The 12,086-nt window shown below is 39.1% G+C and overlaps 1 long non-coding RNA gene across 4 annotated transcripts in view; it reads right to left on the minus strand.

Annotated features, from left to right (window-relative positions):
- The window catches only part of LOC140614889 (uncharacterized), a 47,529-nt gene that overhangs the window by 22,918 nt on the left and 12,525 nt on the right, over nucleotides 1–12,086 (minus strand). The window lies entirely within an intron of this gene.

Here is a 12,086-nt window from a genome sequence, read left to right on the forward strand (position 1 = left end):
TGTAAATCTAGGGCAGATACACATAACCATCATCACAGGAAGGTAAAGGAGGCTTAATGATGTAGAAAAGAGCACTAAGGCCAGTGTATGTGACCAGGTTTGTCAGCAGTTTGTTTGACTGTAAAGAGGATTTGTTTTAAAGATTTATTTTTTTTTGGGGGGGGAGGGGCAGAAGGAGAAGGAGAGAGAGAATCTCAAGCAGACTTTCTGCTGACCCTAGAACCCTGTGTAGGGCTCAATTTCATGACTCTGAATTCATGACTTGAGCTGAAAAAGTCGAATGCTTAGCCGACTGAGCTACCCAGGCACCCCTATAACAAGGAGGACTTTAAGACAGAGCCTCATGCTGACCTGAGAGTTGTGCTTCTTTTAATCATAGTTGTGTCAGAGCAGCCACCTTACTGTCATAGTACATGGTTTGCTGGATTGTCCAGCTCAACCAAGACTCAGAGGAGGGAACAGAGAGGCCTTCTGAGATGGGAAAGTACTGAAATGCTTAGGGGAAGCTTGCTAGTGCCTGAGGCTACAAAGAATGATGTCTGGAGGTAGATGTATTTCTGGAAAGCATTAAGCACTGGAATAGGCTTATGGATCATACTGGGGCTACTGAATATTTTGGTGACTTTCCTGTTTAACTTCCCAGAAGATGGCCAAGAGGGGTAGAGATAAAACAAAACCACAAGGAAATAAGTCCTGAATATTACATTCAGCTCCAATGGATTGGAGAGGGCCAAACAAATCTTTGTTCTTATGTGGGGATGGCAGTTGAGCTGCATGTGGAAACTTAATCCATCACACATTTTAAAAAATATTTTATTTATTTATTAATGAGAGAGAGAGAGAGAGAGAGGGAGGGAGAGAGGCAGAGACACAGGCAGAAGGAAAAGCAGGCTCCATGCAGGGAGCCTGACGTGGGACTCGATTCCGGGTCTCCAATCATGGCCTGGGCTGAAGGCGGTGCTAAACGGCTGAGCCACCCAGGCTGCCCTCCATCACACATTTCAAACATGTTAGAGTAACTCATTGCTTGTTGCAGACGTGTTCTCAAACTTAGCAGGGACTGTTGGGAAGGATGGGGGTGAGCAGAGAACAAATAAAAATATTTTTTTGGCCAGGTAGTGAACACCAAACACCTCTGTGTCCAGAGTGGGGATTAGAGGTGGCTAACATGTGACCTAGTGTGAAGGTCACCTCAGTGTGTGAGTGTGAAGCTGTTGGGCATATGACCCTTTAATCTTCCCTGAAGGTGCCAAAAGCTAAGACCTTTCAGGTGAATAAGGGGTTATCACTCACATCTTTTTTTAAAATTTTTATTTATTTATTTATTTATTTATTTATTTATTTATTTATTTATTTATTTTTTATTGGAGTTCAATTTGCCAACATATAGCATATCACCCAGTTCTCATCCTGTCAAGTGCCCCCCCTCAGTGCCTGTCACCCAGTCACCCCAACCTCCCGCTCACTCACATCGTTTAACAAGGCCCTGGGTCAATATTATGTGTGTCCTAGGCTAGCTCTTAATAAGATGGTCCTGAGCTAACGAGAACAAACATAAGATACTGACTCCTTTTATTGTGTTATGCTGCTCCGTCCTTTTTCTAAAAAAAAGATTTTATTTTATTCATAAGAGACAGAGAGAGGGGCAGAGAAATAAAGGGAGAACCAGGCTCCCTGTGGGGATTCTGATGCAGACTCGATCCCAGGACCCTGGGATCAGGGCCTGAACCAAAGTCAGATGCTCAACCACTGAGCCACCCAGGTGTCCCTATGCTGGTCTGTCCTTATGGATGTATATAAGCTTTTAAACCAGAAAAATAGCTCTTCTATTATCCCCTCATTGGCACTCCTCTTCCATCAAAGATTATGCTCTTTTGGCTTATAGTTGAGGGTTGTCAAGCATGCCATCCCTGCCAAGGGTCTTGTTAAGTACTACTTCCTGGATGACTTTGCTGTGATCAGAGGAGCCAAGTTGCCTTTGAATTCAATGGTTTTCTTTCCCAGCCCCTTATGACTGTAGGAAACCAAAACTTTGTGAAACAAATCACCTTTGAGCAACATCACAGTGGACCTTTGGTTAGTTCTGCCTTGTGGACGGCCTCAGCTCTTGAGTATATTGTTCATTTGGATGTCACCCATTACAAAAAAAGAAAACCAAGAAGGGACAATTCTTGCTTCAGTTCTTTTTTGGATATGGCATTTGCCCATCGCCTCTGGAACCGTTGGAATGCTCTTTTGTTGGTGGGTTGTTGTAAACATTTGCTTAACCTACACCTTGTTTCAGCCTGGGGAGAGGATAAAACAGTCATGTCTTCACAAGTCTGATCCTTATGAACAAGGTGAACTGCTGTAGTGGGTTAGTGAAAATTGATTGACAGTGTTGATTTTAAGCAATGCTATTTTGCACTGAGGGAAGTATAAGTATATGCCTACCCTGGGGCTATTTTGCCTTGTCCTGCTTTCTAGGATGCATAGAAAACTGATGTCCAGATGCTCCTGCTCATGTCTTGTCCATTGTATGAAAAAAGTAAAGTAACAGTCCTTATAGAGGTTTTGTGTCCAGTGGAACTGAAGTGACTGATTCATCCTGGTCTGCCCAGGACTGTGCCTATTTTAACACTAAAAGTCTTCACCCAGGAAACTCTTCAGTCTCAGGCAAATCAAGATAGTTGGTTACCCATGGTGAACAAATAAAACTGAATATGGCTCTGGTCAAAGTAGATGGAACCAAATCTTATGGAACCTCATAAGATTTATGAGGTCTAGCATTTTTAAAAACATTTTTAAAAATTTAAATTCAAATTAATTAACATATAGCATATTCATTTCAAAAGTAAAGTTTAGTGATTCCATCAGTTGCATAGAACACCCAGTGCTCATTCCATCAAATGCCCTCCTTAATGCCCATCACCCTGTTATCCCATCCCCCACCCACCTCCCCTCCAACAGTCCTCAGTTTGTTTCCTATAGGTAAGAGCCTGTTACAGTTTGTCTCCCTGTTTTCATCTTATTTTTCCTTTCATTCCCCTATGCTCGTTTTGTTTCTTAAATTCCATATATGAGTAAGATCATGTATTTGTCTTTCTCTGATTTATTTCACTTAGCACAATACCGTCTAGTTCCATCCATGTTGTTGCAAATGGCAAGATATCATTCTTTTTGATGGTGGAGTAATATTCTTGTGCGTGTGTGTGCATGTGTGTGCGTGTGTGTGTGTGTGTGTGCATGGTCTAGCATTTTAAAGAAACTTTCATGTAACTCTAAGTGAATATGCTCATCAGCAACCCATGCTATAAAAATGAGACATTTCTAAACTATGGAAGGCTATATTGTGAGAAATGATTGCTTAAAATGGGATACTGAATTAAACCACTCCGAGATTCATTCAACAAATATTGAGTACATACTATACGCCAAGCACTTTTCTGAGTATTAGAAATAGGTAAGCAGAAAAAGGTCCTTTCAGAGAACAAGTTTTCAGGCATATAATCAGAAGCAGGTTGACATGCATCTTCTGAATGAATTGTAGGATAAGTGAGCATAATGGCCAAACTCGCCTATTACCAATTTGGTGAAGATACCTGGGAAACCCATTAGCAAGATGCTTTCATATTTTGATGATATATCCTATTATTTTCTCATCTTGACTGCACATCCTATAAGAACAATGTTGGACATGAAACCTCAATATCTGTATATTTACAAATTATATACATGTTCTACTGTACTAATAAACAGATACACAAAAAATAGAAAATAAAGACTGGAGGATCCCTGGGTGGCTCAGCGGTTTAGTGCCTGCCTTCAGCCCAGGGTGTGATCCTGGAGTCCTGGGATCAAGTCCCGCATCGGGCTCCCTGCATGGAGCCTGCTTCTCCCTCTACCTCTCTCTTTCTCTCTGTCTGTCTGTCTCTCATGAATAAATAAAATCTTAAAAAAAAAGAAAAGACTGTCTTGAGCCACCCTTGAAATGTGTGCATTCAACTTTAGAGATGGCTAATACATGCTATGTCAGTTCATAGATGATGTGATAGTGGCTTCTGTTAGAATGCAAAAGAATACCTGTACAGCTCAGACCACCTGCATCTTCACACACCAGTTTCACCACAGTATGTGCCCCCCTGGGTCTTTAGGACTTGTCTTTAATGACATGTGACCAATGTCATTACCAAAACATGCATTCTTAACAATAGAGAGTTGGAACCCTCGGGGGTCTTTCTAATATGTCCTTAAATATCAGAGTATTACCAAGCAAACCCACAAGTGAATGCTACCTTGGGAGCAAGTAAAGGCTGATAGTTATAAAGCCCCAAGTCAGCAGTTGGCAAATCCACCGTCAAGACTAAAAGTATGGTGACACAATTTTCACAATTTGGAAGATTTAATTATAGCACAGGGAAGAAACCCCCTGAAGCATCTGTGTTTTGCACAAGGCTTCTCTAACAGGTGAGTCAAAATAAATGGGGAAAAAAAAAGACGAGAAGTTGTATTGCAAGAATGACATTAACAGTTTGCTATACAACCTATTATGACTGAGTCCTTTGTTTCTGGGTCATCTAATTTGAGGCAAAGCTATTTCACAGTAGGAAAATAAACTTCCAGAAAATTGAGAAAAAATACTGTTAGTGGGGGAAGATTTCTTTCCCATGCCTCTGGTATTCATGAGAAGGATTTCTCCCTTCTGGGTTTGTACACCCAGCCTTGATATCCCTTTCACTCTGGGAGCCTGCCTGTTGGTGGAAAGCCTTGCTGATTGTATTTGACCCCATGGATGATGTTGTTGATTTTAGTCAGTGAAGACACAGTGCAAAATTGGTTTCAGAATTAGAATTTAGTGATTCATCACTTACATACAACACCTAGTGCTCATCACAATAAGTGCCCTCTTTAATACCCATCCATCACCCATCTAGCCCATCTCCCACTCACCTTCCAACCTTGTGGATTTTTAGGATGGGCTATAACTAGGTAAGTTTGTCTAATTCTAGAGTTTGGGGTTAGGAAGTTTGCTTTTGTCATCCACAAGCCATGTACTTCCAAACAAGTTTTGTTAGTGAAAGTGGCTTTTCACCTCTATCTGCCTTACTTCTTCAAAAGTTAGGCAGGGAAAAGAGATGCCATGTTTTGGGCCTTCTAATATCCCAATATTTATTATCAAAGTTTCTTTATAAAACTGTACTTGGGAGTGCTCACTTCTGGCAGTCTTTGTACAGGGAGTGCAATGCAGTTTATCTAATGTTCAAATTAGAAAAAGCTATGGAAAATTATATGAACCAATTCCTATGGATTGTGAACATAGTGAGTGTGGGTGTTAATGGACAGAGCCTGTGACAAGAGTATAATTGAACAATGCTCTCTATGTCAAGAATTCCAGAATCCTAAGGGATTCTGTAAACATTGTTCAAAATGTGTCCTGTGAGGGAAAAGAGAAACCACACCATAAAACTATGAATTCTAAATAGTTCTTTTAAACAACTACCATGACTAATTATAACCATGTTGGCTCAACGGATATACCTTCATTCTGTCATCTTTTTTTCCAGAAGTATAACACTAAGAACCTCTACAAAATATCATCTTAATAGACTTAAAAATTCCTCCCTGACAAGTATTGCTTTAGAAGGAGTCTTATACAAATGCTTTGCAGGCTATGCACATCTCATATACTCAAGGAAGCATGAAAGAAGGAGTGTAATATTTCAGGACACTGCTGTCAAGCACTGAAGTAGAGTAACTTGGACCTACTAGAATTACTTATAAAACCATCCCCATGACAACAAAAGTCCTTACCATATGTTACTTATGTTTCTTAAAGATTTTCCTCAGTTGCTGAAGGGATATATTTCTCTTTTGATATACTGTTTTATAGAGAGAGCAAGAGTTGATTTTTAAAAAATGGAGGGGCCCCTGGGTGGCTCAGTTGGTTAAGTATCTGACTCTTGATTTTGGCTCAGGTCATAATCCCAGGGTTGTAAAATTGAGCCCTACTTGGAGCTCTGTACTAGATGTGGAGCCTGCTTGGGATTTCCTCCTCTCCCTCTGCTCCTTCCTGCTCTGTCTCTAAAAAAAAGCAAATAAATGGAAAATAAGAGAGTTGCCCTTATGATCAAGAGATAACTAAGTAGGTGATGATTTCCTGGGGCCCAACTGACTGTTGCTGCACTCTAGGTCAGGAGATTTTTGGCCAGTCTCTAACAAAGTGTGTGAGGAAGTAGTACTCTGTCATCAAAAAGTAGTAAAGAATAGGTCAGCCCCCCCCCCCCAAAAAAAAGAATAGGTCAGCCCTCTTTGAGGACTTTATGACCATACTTTCTACCTGCCATCTGGATACAAGAATGAAGTTTTACATGACTTTCACTTAAACAAGCTTATAAATCTTCATGTGGCAGTTGCTTCAGCACTATCTTGCTCTTGTCTTTGAGAGAATATGAGGATCTTTAATTTGTATTTTTCCTCTTAAGTATACTTTTGGAGTGTGAGCAGCCCTTGAAGAAGAGCTGAATGACCAGAACAATGATTGCTAAGAAGTCTCAGCCCGCTTTAATTGGTAGAACAGAAAAAACAAGTGGGTTCTGAACAGGGCTGCCACCATAAAGCTTCTAGAAAGTTCCTGTGCTAGGTCGCTTGCAAAATCACCAAACTGGGTTGCCTCAAAAGTCTCTTGACACTTGTCTGAAAGTCTCTAGGCCCTTTGTGGCTGAAGCAAAGACTCAGGCACACGTGATCAACCATTAAATGGCAATTCAGTTCCAAGTAGACATTAAAAGTTAATTTTTAAAAGCGGGTAAAATCATGACTTTCATACAGATATGAAATTTTTATTTAACTCATTCATGAATAAACTAGTGATGTGTTACAACCTGGACAAAGGAGAATCCCAAAGACAGACACAGTTATAGGTTAGGGATATTGTAAGGGATGTGCAAATAGAGCCAAAATTGATTTTACAGTTCTTTAATTCCTGAACATAATTTGTTTGCATGTCTATGGACAAAAATTCATTAGCATTATTATTAGTTCTCAATAGTTTACAGAATCAGAATCAGACAACCCAGGTGTAATTTAGAATGACCACACATAATTTTCCATCTGAGCACAAATTTTTCCCTACAGTTTGCCCACTTCTGATCAAAAAATATCTCAAAGATTCTTGATTACAAAGTGAGTTTGCCTCATTACTCTTGGCCTAATTATTTACATAGGTGCAGTAAGAATGTTTACCAAAAGACCTTGTTACATTTTGCTCTGCTAGATGTTTCCATAAGGAATCTCAGTTGGACTTCTGAAAGCCTTGATGACTTGCTATCCTGAGGCTAGGAGGCCAAGTCCACGGAACTTTATCCACCAGATTACATCTGCAGTACCCATCTGTTCTGGGTGACTTCGTCTCTTCTCAAAGTACTTAAAGAATCTATAGGTTTCTGCCCTGCCATAAAAGTAACCTCCCTTACCAGCTTTAAGGCTGGAACTTTTAAACCAGTTTCCATAAAGTCAACCTTAGTTCCATAAAAGTGACAAGTCAGGAGCTGACAACTTCCCCAGGTCAGCAAGGAGCCTCTCCTCCTTTGTCCTGGGAGTCATGCTCACCTGAAGGAGCCTGGCAATGCAGTGGTTGATGACATAGGCAGCTTGTCCTCCATAGTACTGCTGCCTGGTGGCTGTGGATCCAAAAACATAGACTTGGAGCAGCCAGAAGTTGGCCTTAAGAGGGTCTGAGGAGGGTCCCCAGCCAGAGTGCTCCTCCACCTGCCCCTGGTCTTCTGAAACTTTTTCCAAAAAGGACAAAAGGAGCTCAGATCAGTTGTCCATAGTGGTTCTGGTGGAAATTGTGTGATAAGGACCCTCCCAGAGAGAATCTTCAGAAAATTTCCAAAAATCATTCAGCAGGAATATGAAACATGAATAGGGTGGACATATAAATCACCACTTCAATTTTTAGGATATGAGAATTTTGAATTTGATTCTTGAGTATGGGCCATCATGTGATTGAGGATTGCTTTTATGTCCTGTTTAGTAAACTTTGCATACTCCAGGGAAATCTTCCTGTCAAATCTGTGGAGGAAGCTTTACCTTACTTGAAAAAAACATTAGACCATTTGGCTGAATCTCAAAATTGAGCAAGTAAAGCAGTACTTAAAAGCAAACAAACAAACAAACAAACAGGGGCAGCCCCCGTGGCTCAGAGGTTTAGCGCCGCCTTCAGTCCAGGGCGTGATCCTGGAGACCTGGAATCGAGTCCCACGTTGGGCTCCCTGTATGGAGCCTGCTCCTCCCTCTGTCTCTCTGCCTCTCTGTCTGTCTCTCATGAATAAATAAAATCTTCAAAAAAAGGGAAAAAGAACAATTTAAGGAGAAAAAGTATATTACAAATTCAGTGGTGATTTGGACTGGTGAAATACTGTTCCAACTGGGAAGTAATGCACAGTAAAAGAAACGTTTGAGAGTTGGGGTATAGAGATTGCCCCCTACTGTTCATGGTAAAAGTTCAGAGTCGAGCTGTAAGAAGTGATCCAAATATTGCTCCTGAACTTTAAATTTCTCTCCAGAGGAAAGGAACAGTGGAAAGGCTTTGGTGAAACAGATTGTCCGTAAACATGATACAGAAGGTGTGTATCTGTTGATAATCCTGATGCTCATCTGGAATTAAGCTAGGCATATCCTATGCATTTCCACGTCTACCTCTTTCAGAAAGTCCAAGTCATCGTGTTTTACATAGTACTTTAGGAGTATATTCAGGTTACAGACCTGATGTTATGTCCAAAGGATGTCCTTCACTGAGGCAATGCCCATTCTCAATTTGGAAGAGATAGTTGCCTTCATTGCATTTGAATGTTTCATGAATTAAGCCATGCCATTTGGCCTTTTTCTGTGCAGGTTACAGCAAGATATTGAACATTTGAAGTATTCTTTGAGGACAGTCTCTTCAAACTGTTTCTTCAATGATGGCACCTTTCAGGTGAACTTCTACCACGATCAAACGAAGATAATCATCTGTAGCCAAAATGAAGAATATCTGCTCACTACATTAATGAGGACAGGATATCTACAACGTTCAGACTGACAACTCTGCTGATGTCTGGCTGTTCATCAGAATCAAAAAATCAAATGGAATATGCTCTGAAAGTGCTCTTACAGAGATGTAACTAAAAGACTTCTTGGACTCTATGGGACTCCTCTTTTCTACAGGGAAGCCAGTCAGATGATTTACGGCATGTTGAAAAAAATGGACCGGTGGTGGCACGAAAACAATTCCTCTATGGCCTGCTGGACTGGATGGAATCAGACCAGGCTGAGGCATACAGTTCTTAACATTGGACAATCTGAGAGTGAACCAGAATGCAGTTTTTCTTGACATACCTGTTTTAAAAGGTTTTTCAGACAACTTCACAGAAAGGTGCATTGTCTCTTCTCTCTGTTGAGAGCATTTCAGACAGAAGACTTCCCAAAGAGGAGGCAGAAGGGAGGAAGCTCCCATGTTGCTTAAAGGCTGTAATCAGAGCAGGCTTTGGATGCTCAGCTGTGAACGATGGCCATCTATAATTTTTTGTTGTTAATTTTTGAAGATCCTTGTGGCTGGAAAAGTGCATTCCTTATGAATAAACTATTTATTACAGCCAAAAGATCAATATTTATTATTAAAATATTTCTTTTTTATGTTGATCATTTTAAACTATTGGCAATAAAGAGTATGTAAAAGCAAAAAAAAATGTGTTATGGTCTTAAGCCAGATGTGCACTTGATAGACTAGATCTTCACACTGTATCACAAATCATTATTCAGTCCAGCTTGTCCATCCTGGGATATAGTTTGCAGAGATGGGGAAGATTTTTTAAATTTAGAACTGTGTCTATAATGATGGATATTAAGAAAGACAGGAATAACAGTACTGCTTTGAAAAGCTAATCTTCATAAATAACAGACTAATTAAAATGTAAAAAAGTATTTTTGGTTAACAGTTTTTTGCTTCCTATTTACATAGGAAGCATGGAGGAAAGTTGGAGAAATCCAGAAGAATCAAGAGACGGAACACAACTAATTTTGAATGTTGTGTCTCAAGTACAGGAAATGAGTAACCTGTTGACAATATTATTAAGAAAAATATTTTGTAGGGAGAGACATTTTACAAAGGAAAAAGTGTAAATGGCTGGTTCGTACTCCATAATTTGGGGTGAACAGTTGAAAGCAATATTTTAAAATATTCTCTTGGGGAAAAAATTGTGGCTGGCAGTACCCAATTAACTAAGCATCATTCTCAAGTATGACATTCCAGACAAGGCCTTGGTTGCATAACAATTTTTCCAATTATATTCAGTAAAAAGATAGGTAGATTCTTATTGAACCTATGTAAATAACTCTATTACAATTAGAAGTAAGAACACATAAAAAAAGTTTCTGAATTTGGGAGGGGCAGTCAGGCAGGGAGAATATCATTCAAGAATATTACATTTCAGGGGCACCTGGGTGGCTCAGTGGTTGAGCGTCTGCCTTTGGCTCAGGTCCCGGGATCAAGTCCTGCATCAGGCTCCCTGCAGGGAGCCTGCTTCTCCCTCTGCTTATGTCTCTGCCTCTCTCTGTCTGTCATGAATAAATAAATAAAATCTTTTAAAAAGTTAAAAAAAAAGAATATTCCATTTCAGTTCACATAACCAGAATCTACTAAATTGTTATGGGTTATAGATAACCTTAATAAGAAAGAGAAAGAGCTTCCTTTTATACCCAGAAAATAGAACATTAAAATGACATCAACAACATTTGAACAAATGGCTACAATAATCTCTCTTCAGTTCATTCAGTCCTGTGTAATCAAGTCTTGTTCAGCTGGATCTTAGGTTGGCAGTATCATGAACCCATTGGCTTCTTGATCAAAAAAGTTTCTGGAAATCTTGACTTAGCCCACTGTACAGTCTTAAAGTTGTTTAGGCAATGACATCAGAAACCTGTACCCAAGATCTATTCTTTAAAGTATCTGGTACAGTCCTTTTCCATGGACTCTGGGATCATGCTTCTTTGTTGAAGATGTGAACCCTGGCCTGTAGATGATTATAGAGCCTTCAGGGAAACATCCAAGTAATACCAACACTATCTGTAGAAGCCAGAGACTTAAAATGACTGTGACAATTACTGGAGTGTTCATAACAAGACTGATGCAACTGACAAAGAATTTTGGTTATTTCTATGTCATGCAAAACAAAGATGATCCAAAAGAAATATAAAGCTTTAGTCAACATGTCTATACAGATAATTAAGGCCATTTTCCAAAAATACATTGAATATGAAATCTGATTTATAATAATGGATGAGCACACTTTTTACAGAGGAAAAATTCTTGAGATGTACAAAATTCCTGAGGTATAATATATATACTAATATACTAAGAATATACCAAAAATATATCGACAATATCAAGTAAAGAGACTTAGAGTAGGTCTTAAACATCAGCATTTTAATAAAACCCTATAGATTTAAGTCTGATGTTTATCCCCAAATGAAAACCAGAGATCCAAAGTAAAGAAGATTCCAACCAAGCAAACACTTAAAATAATAACTGAAATTTATATTGGTCATACCACATTCTTGTTGCTAACATAAGGCGAAACATATCTGGACACTGATAACTAGAAACATTGACAAATCGTCAGGGTATTCCCATAAGCATTTAGGCTCTAAAATATTTACATTAATAATATTTTACCTATATAAATTTAACTTAGGGAAGGCTGAGCATCTTTTCTAATTTGAACGACTCTTTCCATGAAAATCATCAACAGTAACATAACAAATAAACTCTAATTATTTTTAAACCTTTCTTTTATAGGGTAAAAGAAAAAATCATTGGATTTTAGGAAGGTAAACCCCAAAAGTTGTCAAGAGATATGAACAGTTGACATAGTACCATGGGTACCTAAGGAACAACGGTTGGCTCCATCTGAAAGTGACAACAAAACATCTAAAAATAGGCAGGACTGTAAAGAACCTTAGTTCTTTCATAAGTAAAGAAACATTGTTTGCTTTATAAAAATAATCAAGAGCATAATAAAGTTAACATAAAGCACATAAAATTATTCTGGTAAGACAATATTTTGTAA

This window comes from Canis lupus, chromosome 23 (assembly GCF_048164855.1).
Source record: "Canis lupus baileyi chromosome 23, mCanLup2.hap1, whole genome shotgun sequence".
NCBI classification, from domain to species: domain Eukaryota; kingdom Metazoa; phylum Chordata; class Mammalia; order Carnivora; family Canidae; genus Canis; species Canis lupus.